Below are 12,579 nucleotides of genomic sequence, written 5' to 3' on the forward strand. Positions count from 1 at the left end.
TCATCCTCTGTCGTCTCCTTCTCCTCCCGCCTTCAGTCTTTCCCACCATCATGGTCTTTTCCAAGGAGTCAGTTCTTCACATCAGGTGGCCAAAGTATTGGAGCTCCAGCTTCAGCATCAGTCCTTCCAATGAATATTCAGGACTGATTTCCTTTAGGATTGACTGGTTTGATCTCCTTGCAGTCCAAGGGACTCTCAAGAGTCTTCTCCAACACTATAGTTCAAAAGCATCAATTCTTTGGCACTCAGCCTTCTTTATGGTCCAACTCTCACATCCATACATGACCACTGGAAAAACCATAGCTTTGACTAGATGCACTTTCGTTGGCAAAGTAATGTCTCTGCTTTTTGATATGCTGTCTAGGTTGGTCATAACTTTCCTTCCAAGGAGCAAATGTCTTAATTTTTTGACTGCAATCACCATCTGCAGTGCTTTTGGAGTCCCAAAAAATAAGGTACTCTGCATTTAAGTTAAATAAGCAGTGTGACAATATACAGTCTTGAAGTACTCCTTTCCCAATTTGGAACCAGTCCATTGTTCCACGCCCGGTCTAACTGTTGCTTCTTGACCTGCATACAGGTTTCTCAGGAGGCAGGTGAGTTGGTCTGGTATTACCATCTCTTCAGGAATTTCCCACAGTTTGTTGTGAGCCACACAGTCAAAGGATTTAGTGTAGTCAATGAAGCAGAAATACATGTTTTTCTGGAATTCTCTTACTTTTTCTATGATCCAAGAGATGTTGGCAATTTGATCTCTGGTTCCTCTGCTTTTTCTAAATCCAGCTTGAATATCTGGAAGTTCTCGGTTCACATACTGTTGAAGTCTAGCTTGGAAATGAAGATAGTTCCATAAAAATCCTAGAATATGATAATATAGACATGACTTTGGCAATAAATTCAGTAAAAATGTAAAGACTCAGGTAAATTTTTGGCTTCAGGCATTAAGGTTCGTCAGAGAAACAGACGAACATGTATCTAGACATGTATATCTATGTATCTATATCAGTATAATGGGGAATTGGCTTAGGAGACTGTGGAGGCTGAGAAGTCCAATGATCCCATGATCTGCTGTCCGCAAGCTGGAGACCCAGGAAAGCTGGTGGTATGAATCCCAACAGGAGGGCAAGAGATGAGATGAGAGACCCCAGCTCAACAGTGGGGGAGGAAAAAGTAAGGTCAAATTCCTCTTTGCTCTGCCTTTGTTCTATTTAAGCCCACAATGAATTGAACATCCACCCACATTTGGAGAGGACAGGTTACTGTCCAGAATCTGCCAGTTCAGTCTCTGAGTCATGTCCGACTCTGCGACCCCATAGACTGCACACACCAGGTATCCCTGTTCATCACCATCTCCCAGAGCTTACTCAAACTCATGTCCATCCAGTCAGTGATGCCATCCGACCATCTCATCCTCTGTTGTCCCCTTCTCCTCCTGCCTTCAATCTTTCCCAGCATCAGGGTCTTTTCCAATGAATCAGTTCTTTGCATCAGGTGGCCAAAGTATTGGAGTTTCAGCTTCAGCATCAGTCCTTCCAATGAATATTCAGGACTGATTTACTTTAGGATGGACTGGTTGGATCTCCTTTCAGTCCAAGGGACTCTCAAGAGTCTTCTCCAACACCACAATTCAAAGGCATCAATTCTTCAGTGCTCAACTTTCTTTATAGTCCAACTCACATCTATACATGACCACTGGAAAAACCATAGCTTTGACTAGATGTACTTTTGTCGGCAAAGTACTGTCTCTTTTTTAATATGCTGTCTAGGTTGGTCATAGCTTTTCTTCCAAGGAGCAAGCGTCTTTCACTTTCATGGCTGCAGTCACCATCTGTAGTGATTTTGGAGCCCAAGAAAATAAAGTCTGTCACTGTTTCCATTGTTTCCCCATCTATTTGGCATGAAGTGATGGGACTGGATGCCATAATCTTTGTTTTTTGAATGCTGAGTTTTAAGCCAACTTTTCACTCTCCTCTTTCACTTTTATCCAGAGGCTCTTCAGTTTCTCTTCATTTTCTGCCATAAGGGTGGTGTCATCTGCATATCTGAGGTTATTGATATTTCTCCCAGCAATCTTGATTCCAGCTTGTGCTTCATCCATCCCGGCATTACACATGATGTACTCTGCATATAAGTTGAATGAGCAGGGTGACAATATACAGCCTTGAAGTACTCCTTTCCCAATTTGAAACCAGTCTGTTGTTCCATGTCTTGACCTGCATACAGGTTTCTAGGAGGCAGGTAAGATGGTCTGGTATTCCCATCTCTTCCACAGTTTGTTGTTATCTACACAGTCAAAGGTTTTGATGTAGTCAATAAAATGGAAGTAGATGTTTTTCTGGAACTCTCTTGCTTTTTCTATGATCCAGCAGATGTTGGCAATATGGTCTTTGGTCTCAGCTGGAATACCTTCACAAACCCACCCAGAAATATTGTTTAACCTGAACACCCCATGGCCAGTGAGGTTGACACAGAAAATTAGCCATCACAACATCTTTTTGATGGTCTAAAGTAATGTTTTGATTTCAGCTTAATTTTTTAGAGGAAGTTTTCTTTTGTAAGCCTCTCTTGGTGCTGAATTTCCATTGCCTGATAATTGGCAAACCCTTGCTAGTTATTTCAGGTAGATCATAATGAAAACCTTCTTCAGGCTAAAAATTGGATCTAGGCTGTGTACACCTGGTATATAGAGAAGTAAAGTTCTGAATACTTACTCAGTTGAACAGGTCACTGTAGATAGCTAATGTGAATAATGGAGTATGGTGTTGAGGGAGAGAGGGGAAAGGATTGAAGTGTCCCTGGGATCAAGAAAGGGGCAGTAAATACAAAGTAATCTTAGTGTAAGGCCATGTTTTAAGTCTCCCAGACTCCTCACTTCAGCAGGTCTATCTGTCTGCAGATCTAGGTCAGCCATGTCCTAGGAAGTAAGAGATTTTTGGACGAGGATGGATTTCTTTAAAAGTGTTGCCCTCCTCCATGCTGGTGACTCACACTGGCTCTCCAAGTATTTTGTCTTAGTCCTGAAGCCCGTGGGGAGCCGTTACCATCTCCTTCCTGCCCGTTTCTGATTTCATGTGCCTTTGCTATTTCACACCCATCGCCCTGGGCTGTTGCCCAACTTCATTTTGCTCACTTGGGCTCTGACTTATTTCCTCTGGGAGGTGTGAGTGTGCACATGTGCATGCCTGTTAGGGCTGCTTATTGTCTATTTGATAACTACCCAATTTAGTCTGAACAACCAGTTTTTCATATTTCCTGATACCCTGTTTTGTGCCTTTCAGGCACCCCAAGATTCCAGTGCAGACAATGTCAATGGTGAGCAGTTGCCTGTAGTTATGATATCTCTCCCAGGCCAGTGTCCTTTCTAAGTTCTTGCATTATTTGCAAAGCTTGTGTGAGAAACACCTCCCTCTCCTTCCTAATTGGACCTAGTTCCTTCTCTGTCACTAGACTACATTTCCACTCTTCACCACTGGACATCTGAGTAAAGTGAGACACTGCAAATCACATGTTGTCGTTTGCCTTCTGGTGACAAGCCAGGGAGTCCCTATCCTGTCTGACGAGAAGCAGCTGTAGGGAAAGCTGCTCTGATCAAAGCTAAATGCACACATCTTACTAAAACCCTAGTGGGCCATGCTTTATAATACCATGGTTTGATGGTAAGTACAAATAATAAAAGAAAATATTGTATGTACTCATTAAAAATGTGGTGTAGCTCACTCTTAACTAGTGATAATGAAGTGTCAGCTGAACACCAAGTGCTAATACCTGATTGAACTGGAGCACCTCCAGCTGTGTCCATGATATTCTGGGTACAATAAAAAAAAGAGATAAGAATTTCCCCAAATAGTGCTAGAACTCCATATTAGGAATGCTTTGTTGAGATATATGTGACAATATTCCTGGAATGGTATAAGTTACACCTTGGTTTGGTATGTTAATGTTGAAATGTGCATGACTGTTAATTTTGATAATGTTTTCTGAGGTATGAATGGTATGGGGGTTTACCATTTTCCTAGCAATAATTTCTTGGTATTGTTAATTTTTAAGTGATTAGAAGATTCCATTTTGGTTGGATTAGATAATTATGATAAAAGGTTATAGTACTATATCCTAAAGGAAATCAACCCTGAATATTCATTGGGAGGGCTCATACTGAAGCTGAAGCTCCAATACTTTGGCCTCCTGATGCAAAGAGTTGACTCATTGGAAAAGACCCAGATGCTGGGAAAGATTGAAGGCAGGAAGAGAGGGGGGAGACAGATGAGATGGTGGGATGGCATTACGACTCAATGGACATGAGTTTGAGCAAACTCTGGGAGATAGTGGAGGACAGGAGCCTGGAGTGCTGCAGCCCATGGGATTGCAAAGAGTTGGAGATGACTGAGCGACTGAACATCAGCAACTGTAGGGTAGGGGCTGAGATATGGAGGGCGGGAATGTCTTCCTTGTTAGTACAGTGGTAAGTGTGCCTGCTTGTCAGCCAGGAGCCCAGGGTTTAATTTCCCTGGTGGTAAGGCTGCATTCCTAACTTCTAATATAACATTGTAAACAAACTCTACTTCAGTGAGAAAAAAATGTAAGATATGGAGGACGGGGATCAGAATTGCTGGAGTGTGAGATGTAGCCCTACCACTTTTTGGTTGTGGGATTTGAAGCCTTAGTGTCCCCTTCTGTAAAATTGGGATAATAACAAAACCTTCCTTCTCCAGCTGTCATGAAGATTAAATTAGACAGTGCATCATTGCTGAAATGACCGCAGGAGAACTGTACCTCCAAAACTGGGTTATTCTGGTCTATCTAAATATGACCTGAGGTAAATAAACCAGAAACTTCTGGACTGGACATTTAAATCTGGGATGACTTTGCGAATGGTATTAATGCCTTCAGTGAAGTCCATTCCCCGTGGCTCAGATGGTAAAGTGTCTGCCTACAACGTGGGAGACCCAGGTTCAATCCCCGGGTCAAGAAGATCTCCTGGAGAAGGAAATGGCAACCCACTCCAGTACTCTTGCCTGGAAAATCCCATGGACGGTGGAACCTGGTAGGCTACAGTCCATGGGGTCGCAAAGAGTCAGACACGACTGAGCGACTTCACTAAGAGTCAGTTAGTTCTTTAGACTCTTGACTCCACTGTTTTTGCTTGTGTTGCCTTCTTAAGACCTAGCATAGTACTTGAAAGTGAAAATTGCTCAGTTGTGTCCAACTCTTTGTGACCCCAGGATCTGTAGCCCGCCAGGCTCCTCTGTCCCTGGGTATTCTCCAGGCAAGAATACTATAGTGGGTAGCCATTCCATTCTCCAGGGAATCTTCCCAACCGAGGGATCGAGTCCAGGTCTCCCACATTGTAGGTGGATTCTTTACCATCTGAGCCACCAGGGAAGCCCTGTAGCATAGTACCGAGCCTGTGTGAAAGTGTTAGTGATTCAGCTGTGTCTGACTGTTTGTGACCCCATGAACTGTTATAGCCTTCTAGTCTCCTCTGTCCATGGAGTTCTCTAGATAAGACTACTGGAATGGGTAGCCATTCCCTTCTCCAGGGGGTCTTCCCAACCCAGGGATCAAACCTGGGTCTCCTGAATTACAGGCAGATTCTTTATCATTTGAGCTACCAAAGAAGCTGATTTGGCCTGTAGCCGTGAAAAAAAAAACAAAACAAAAACTAGTCCTTCTGTCTCTAGTTTTGTCTTCTTCTTAATCTTCCTATGCTCTCTTACTAGAGTTTTCTTCCAAAATGTGACCCAAACCTGTTTATTGCTTCTTACAGCAGTCAAGAGAGAGTCTGTCTCTTTACTAGGAGCCCCAGCTGTTTGGATGATCTTGGTCTAGAACTTCCAGGGCTTAGCCCTCTGGTGAAGCTGGAAGGGGAGGATCAAGGATGTTAGCCAGGGACCTGGCAGGAAATGGATGGCTTATCAATGGATCATTTGTGGTGGTGTAGGGCAGGGTGTAGGGAAACCAGCAAGGGATGACACAGTACCCCAGGCTGCTGTCCTTGTCCCTATGCCTGCAGAGCAAGGAAAGGGCACTTTTTGGAAGCTGGGAGCACCTCCTGATAGGAGATGAGGACTTTGGCTGTGACACCAAATGGAGAATAAACTCTTTGACTTCACTTTCCTCCTGCCTTTTTTCTCCTACTGATGACTCCTGTGGGGCCCGGCCAACTGGAAGCCAGAGTGCTGGGGAGCTGTTAACACAGGTGAGACTAGTCAGCTTCCCAGGGCTCAGAGCAGGGTGGGGAAGGTTAGAGATGAGAGTTGGACGGCCCAGTGTGCGATACCCAGCATCTTATGCAAGTAAGGGTTCACTTTACTTGAACCCCATGGATGCACTTCTCTCAAGGGGGAGTCAGAATAGCATGCTGGGGAAACAAAAAGCTGTCCAGTGTCCTAAGCTTCCTGAGGTTTAGAACTGGTCCCGTGACACTGATGTCATATTTTATGAGACTCATCAAAATTTACATCTGAAATTTTGTGTAAGTCTGGCTTTTGTGTGTGCTCAGAAGCCATAAATAATTCAGCTTTTAAAATTTAAAGTGCCATATATATCTCAGAGTATATTTTTAGCTATTTTTTCCATGTCTTCCACCTCCTATAAGTAATTTATAGTACTTAATATTAAAAAATTACCTATTGAACACTATGGTTCTTCAATCAATCTCAGATAAACCTCTGGGTATAATTTTATGTCTCTGATGTCAGATTTATACTTTTCTCTTTGGGTCCTTGTGTGCCCTCTTCTATAAAGTTTTTAGGTCACAACTGATGGACTTTTATAGATATCCAGTTCATTCAATCATTTCTCCTTGTATAGAGAGAATTAATCTGCTGAGTTATCTAGACATTAGCAATACATAAGAATCCTATAATAAAACATGCTATCATCTCTTTTTGAAAATGAGTAATAAGGCATGACAGTTTCTTTCTGAAGCAATAATCAAGAAAGAGAGCCCTGCATTTAATTCATTATGTGAACCCAATAGAAAGAGCAAAGGAAAAATAAATATTTTCGCCCAGTTGAGTCAACCTGAAGCCTAAAATTATAGGTTCTTGCTACTTGCACTTAATCGCCATCACAAAGAAATGTACATTGCTGTGATCAGGTATCTCATGGGATTCAAAAGCACGAATCTTTGACATTTTGGAAAGTAATAGAATTACCTTTAACTCAACCTGAACTGATTTGTATTCACAGTGAATTTTTTCTTTTCTTAAATATCAGAAATGGAGGCAAACCCAACCTCAGGAAATTTAAATGAAAGCCTTGTTTCTGGAGGGCAGTCTGTAATGAATGATAATGACTTAGGTCATGCCCTTTCCAAGTGTCCGCATTTATCATCAGTAATGAATATTCTTATTAACATCAGGACTTGGTTAATGTGAAGGTGAGACATTAATACCCCAAATTTTAAACTTCAGTCTTTCTGGCCTGTTGTCAGAGTCAGTATAGTTGGAACATGAGTTGTGGGTCCCCAAACTGGCCCCAGACTGGGCAAGAGAAAGGCCCCCTTACAAGGTCATGAATAACCCAGGGAATGAAGCAAGGTACGGGGCTGCTGGAGTGGGGAGGGGAGGCTGACTCTGCCCGCTGCTCCCTAGGTCTGTGCCCCAAGGGAATTGCTTTTGCACCCTGGTGTCCTCTTCTGACTCCATCCTTGTTTTTAATGTCATCATTTCATTCATTTTTCATCATTTATGAGCTCTATAAAAATTGTAAAATGTTTCAAGCATGCAAAAAAGAAAAAATTCAGAAAGTAACATACATGTGCCCACCACACCAGTTTCTTAAATATTATATTTTACCACGGCTGCTTCAGGCTTCCCGGGTGGCACTGGTGGTAAAGGACCTACCTGTTAATGCAGGGCAGGGACCTGGGTTCAGTCCCTGGGTTGCAGTCCATGCTGCTGCAAAGAGTTGGAAATGACTGAAGGGACTTATCGCGCACCATGGTTGGTCAGATGTTTTTTCTGTTTAAAAGAAAGAAAATCTCATTATATCCTTGAAGAGGTATCTGGAGGGGAGTAGGGAGGCCCTTCCTTCCCACGCTTCCTGAGATTATACATAAGCATGAGAGGGGCATTTCTCCTGCTCAGTCTGTTGTTATTATTTCTGGGGCTTAGCCAGCACAAGTTCTTAACCACCCTCTACCTCCTGATATCATTTGCTGACCTCTTGAGTATTAAAGGGCCTGAGCATCATTTCATGTATTTTTTGGCACTTCAGGCTCCCTCTTCTGGGTTGTGTGAGTGGGTGTGTTTAAATCATTGATTTGTAAGGATTTGTAAGGATAAAGATTTTATAAAGGATAAAAATTTTTTAAGGGTAAAATCTTTTTCCTTACCAATCACCATCTATAAGCAATAGGTATTGATCATTTGTCAGTTAAATAACTTGCAATTATCTTTAGCTGTGGCTTGCTTTCTAGCTATATTTATAGTCTCTTTTTTCATAGAGACTTTTAAAGTTGTAATGTATGGCATTGGCCAAAAAGTCCATTTTGGTCTTTGAGCTTTGGTCTTTGAACTTCAGTCAGATGAACTTTTTGGTCAACTTAGTATTTAACTATATAGTCTTTCCTCTTCTGACTTATTGTCTCTGGGTGCTTTTAATTACATGCTGGTGAGGGAAATGCTGCAGAAGTGCTGAGTCCACGATCTGGATCTTTCTGGCTGGGAGATGGTCACTGAGGTGCCAGGCTCCTCTGGACAGCACCGCAGGCTGTCCCATGCCACCCTCAGAGCTCCAGAACAGGCAGAGATGGCAGGTGCCCAGCCATCTAACCTCAGCACAGAGCCCTTGAATGAGGGGCCTGCCTGCCTGAGCAGCTTCAGACCACTCACCTCCTCCTCTGCACCCACTTCCTGTTTCCCCATTGCCCCCAGTTCCCCAGCACCCGAGCAGGAGTTCAAAGCCACTGAATGACCCAGAATTGTAATCCCAGTCTGCTTCAGCACACAGGGGTGGGCATGGATTAGGGACCAAACTTGTCTTTTGTGGGCTCGTATAGTCCTTAGCCAGTAAAAGACAAGGCACTCTTCACTTTTTGGAAGCAGTAAGGTAGAACCAAGTGTCCTGGGGAGAAAGCCTTTATAAAAAACAAGCCATGAATCTCTACTGATAACATGACTTTGCAAGGCAGTGCTAAGAAATACATTTATGTAATCAGCATACAACACTCAGTTGTGGATGTACTGGTGATGGATGTAAAGTCCTATGCTGTAAAGAGCAATATTGCATAGGAACCTGCAATGTTAGGTCCATGAATCAAGGCAAATTGGAAGTGGTCAAACAGGAGATGGCAAGAGTGAATGTCAACATTTTCAGGAATCAGTGAACTAAAATGGACTGGAATGGGTGAATTTAACTCAAATGACCACTATATCTACTACTGTGGGCAAGAATCCCTTAGAAGAAATGGAGTAGCCCTCACAGTCAACAAAAGAGTCCAAAATGCAGTACTTGGATGCAATCTCAAAAACGACAGAATGGTCTCTGTTCTTTTCCAAGGCAAACTGTTCAATATCACAGTAATCCAAGTCTATGCCCCGACCAGTAGTGCTGAAGAAGCTGAAGTTGAATGGTTCTATGAAGACCTACAAGACCTTCTAGAACTAACACCCAAAAAAAGGATGTCCTTTTCATTATAGGGGACTGGAATGCAAAAGTAGGAAGTCAAGAAATACCTGGAGTAACAGGCAAATTTGGACTTGGAGTACAGAATGAAGTAGGGCAAAGGCTATAAAGTTTTTCCAAGAGAACGCACTGGTCATAGCAAACACTATCTTCCAACAACAGAAGAGAATACTCTACACATGGACATCACCAGATGGTCAATACAGAAATCAGGTTGATTATATTCTTTGCAGCCAAAGATGGAGAAGCTCTATACAGTCAGCAAAAACAAGACCGGGAGCCAACTGTGGCTCAGATCATGAACTCCTTATTGCCAAAATCAGACTTAAATTGAAGAAAGTGGGGAAAAACCACTAGACCATTCAGGTATGATCTAAATCAAATCCTTATGATTATACAGTGGAAGTGAGAAATAGATTCAAGGGATTACATCTGATAAACAGAGTGCCTGAAGAACTATGGATGGAGGTTTGTGACATTGTACAGGAGACAGGGAGCAAGACCATCCCTAAGAAAAAGAAATGCAAAAAGGCAAAATGGCTGTCTAAGGAGGCCTTACAAATAGCTGTGAAAAGAAGAGAAGTGAAAAGCAAAGGAGAAAAGGAAGGATATACCCATTTGAATGTAGAGTTCCAAAGAATAGCAAGGAGATATAAGAAAGCCTTCCTCAGTGATCAATACAAAGAAATAAAGGAAAACAACAGAATGGGAAAGAATAGAAAGCTCTTCAAGAAAATTAGAGATACCAAGGGAACATTTCATGCAAAGATGGTCACAATAAAGAACAGAAATGGTATGGACCTAACAGAAGCAGAAGATATTAAGAAGAGGTGGCAAGAATACATAGGACTATACAAAAAAGATCTTCATGACCAAGATAACCACGATGGTATGATCACTCACCTAGAGCCAGACATCCTGGAATGCAAAGTGTAGTGGGCCTTAGGAAGCATCACTTCGAACAAAGCTAGTGGAGGTGATGGAATTCCAGTTGAGCTATTTCAAATCCTAAAAGGTGATGCTGTGAAAGTGCTGCACTCAATATGTCAGCAAATTTGGAAATCTCAGCAGTGGCTGCAGGACTGGAAAAGGTCAGTTTTCATTCCAATCCCAAAGAAAGGCAATGCCAAACAATGCTCAAACTGCTGCACAATTGCACTCATCTCACATGCTTGTAAAGTAATGCTCGAAATTCTCCAAGCCAGGCTTAAGCAATACATGAACTGTGAACTTCCAGATGTTCAAGATGGTTTTAGAAAAGGCAGAGGAACCAAAGATCAAATTGCCAACATCCACTGGATCATGGAAAAAGCAAGAGAGTTCCAGAAAAACATCTATATCTGCTTTATTGACTATGCCAAAGCCCTTGACTGTGTGGATAACAACAAACTGTGGAAAATTCTGAAAGAGATGGGACTACCAGACCACCTGACCTGCCTCTTTAGAAATTTGTGTGCAGGTCAGGAAGCAACAGTTAGAACTGGACATGGAACAACAGACTGGTTACAAATCAGGAAAGGAGTACTTCAAGGGTGTATATTGTCACCCTGCTTATTTAAGTTATATGCAGATTACATCACGTGGAATGCTGGGCTGGATGAAGCACAAGCTGGAATCAAGATTGCTGGGAGAAATATCAATAACCTCAGATATGCAGATGACACCACCCTTATGGCAGAAAGTGAAGAAGAACTAAAGAGCCTCTTAATGAAAGTGAAAGAGGAGAGTGAAAATGTTGGCTTAAAGCTCAACATTCAGAAAACAAAGATCATAGCATCTGGTCCCATCACTTCATGGGAAATAGATGGGGAAACAGTGGAAACAGTGACAGACTATTTTTTGGGGCTCCAAAATCACTGCAGATAGTGACTGCAGCCTTGAAATTAAAAGACGCTTGCTCCTTGAAAGAAAAGTGATGATCAACCTAGATAGCATATTAAAAGCAGAGATATTACTTTACCAACAAAGGTCCATCTAGTCGAAGCTACGGTTTTTCCAATGGTCATGTATGGGTGTGAGAGTTGGAGTATAAAGAAAACTGAGTGCCGAAGAATTGATGCTTTTGAACTGTGGTGTTGGAGAAGACTCTTAAAAGCCCCTTGAACTGCAAGGAGATCCAACCAGCCCATCCTAAAGGAGATCAGTACTGAATATTCATTGGAAGGACTGATGCTGAAGCTGAAGCTCCAATACTTTGGCCACCTGATGCGAAGAACTGACTCATTGGAAAAGAGCCTGATGCTGGGAAAGAATGAGGGCTGGAGGAGAAGGGGACGACAGAGGATAAAATGGTTGTGTGGCATCACTGACTCGATGGACTTGGGTTTGAGTAGACTCTGGGAGTTGATGATGGACAGGGAAGCCTGGTGTGCTGCAGCCCATGAGATCGCAAAGAGTCGGACATGGCTGAGTGAGTGAACTGAATTGAATCATCAGATGGCTTTTCCCTTTCTCCTGAGCGGCTCTGGTCTCAACACTGTCTGCCCACTCCACAGAAAAACGATATCCTCAAATCAGTGGTCTGAGCCAGGGGTCCTGGGCCATCACTCTGTCTTCTCAAGCATTCATGTAACCTTACCTGTAACCTTCATGTAAACCCATCAGAAAGCCCATTGAAAGCACTGATGGGCTTTCTCTCCTACACTTGCCCCATGGCGGATCTGTGCAAAGACAAGGATTTCATTTATCACCTGGCTTGTCCCCACAGGCCCAGTACAGGCCCAGGCTGGAGGTGGTGTAGCCTCAGCCCTTCTCCAGGCTGACTTGTTTCTGGTCAGGCTCCCTGTTGGGTTTAAGAGGACAAGCAGCTCATCCCTGCTGGTAAATAAAATGTGGCCTGGCTCTGGAATCCGACTGGCCTTGGGCATTTGGGAGGCTTTTTGCTCCATGTCTGCGAATGACCCTAAATTATTCCTGAACGCGATTGTGAGACAGTGTGTGCTGGAGGTA

Source organism: Bos javanicus, chromosome 26, assembly GCF_032452875.1.
Source record: "Bos javanicus breed banteng chromosome 26, ARS-OSU_banteng_1.0, whole genome shotgun sequence".
In the NCBI taxonomy this organism is placed as follows: domain Eukaryota; kingdom Metazoa; phylum Chordata; class Mammalia; order Artiodactyla; family Bovidae; genus Bos; species Bos javanicus.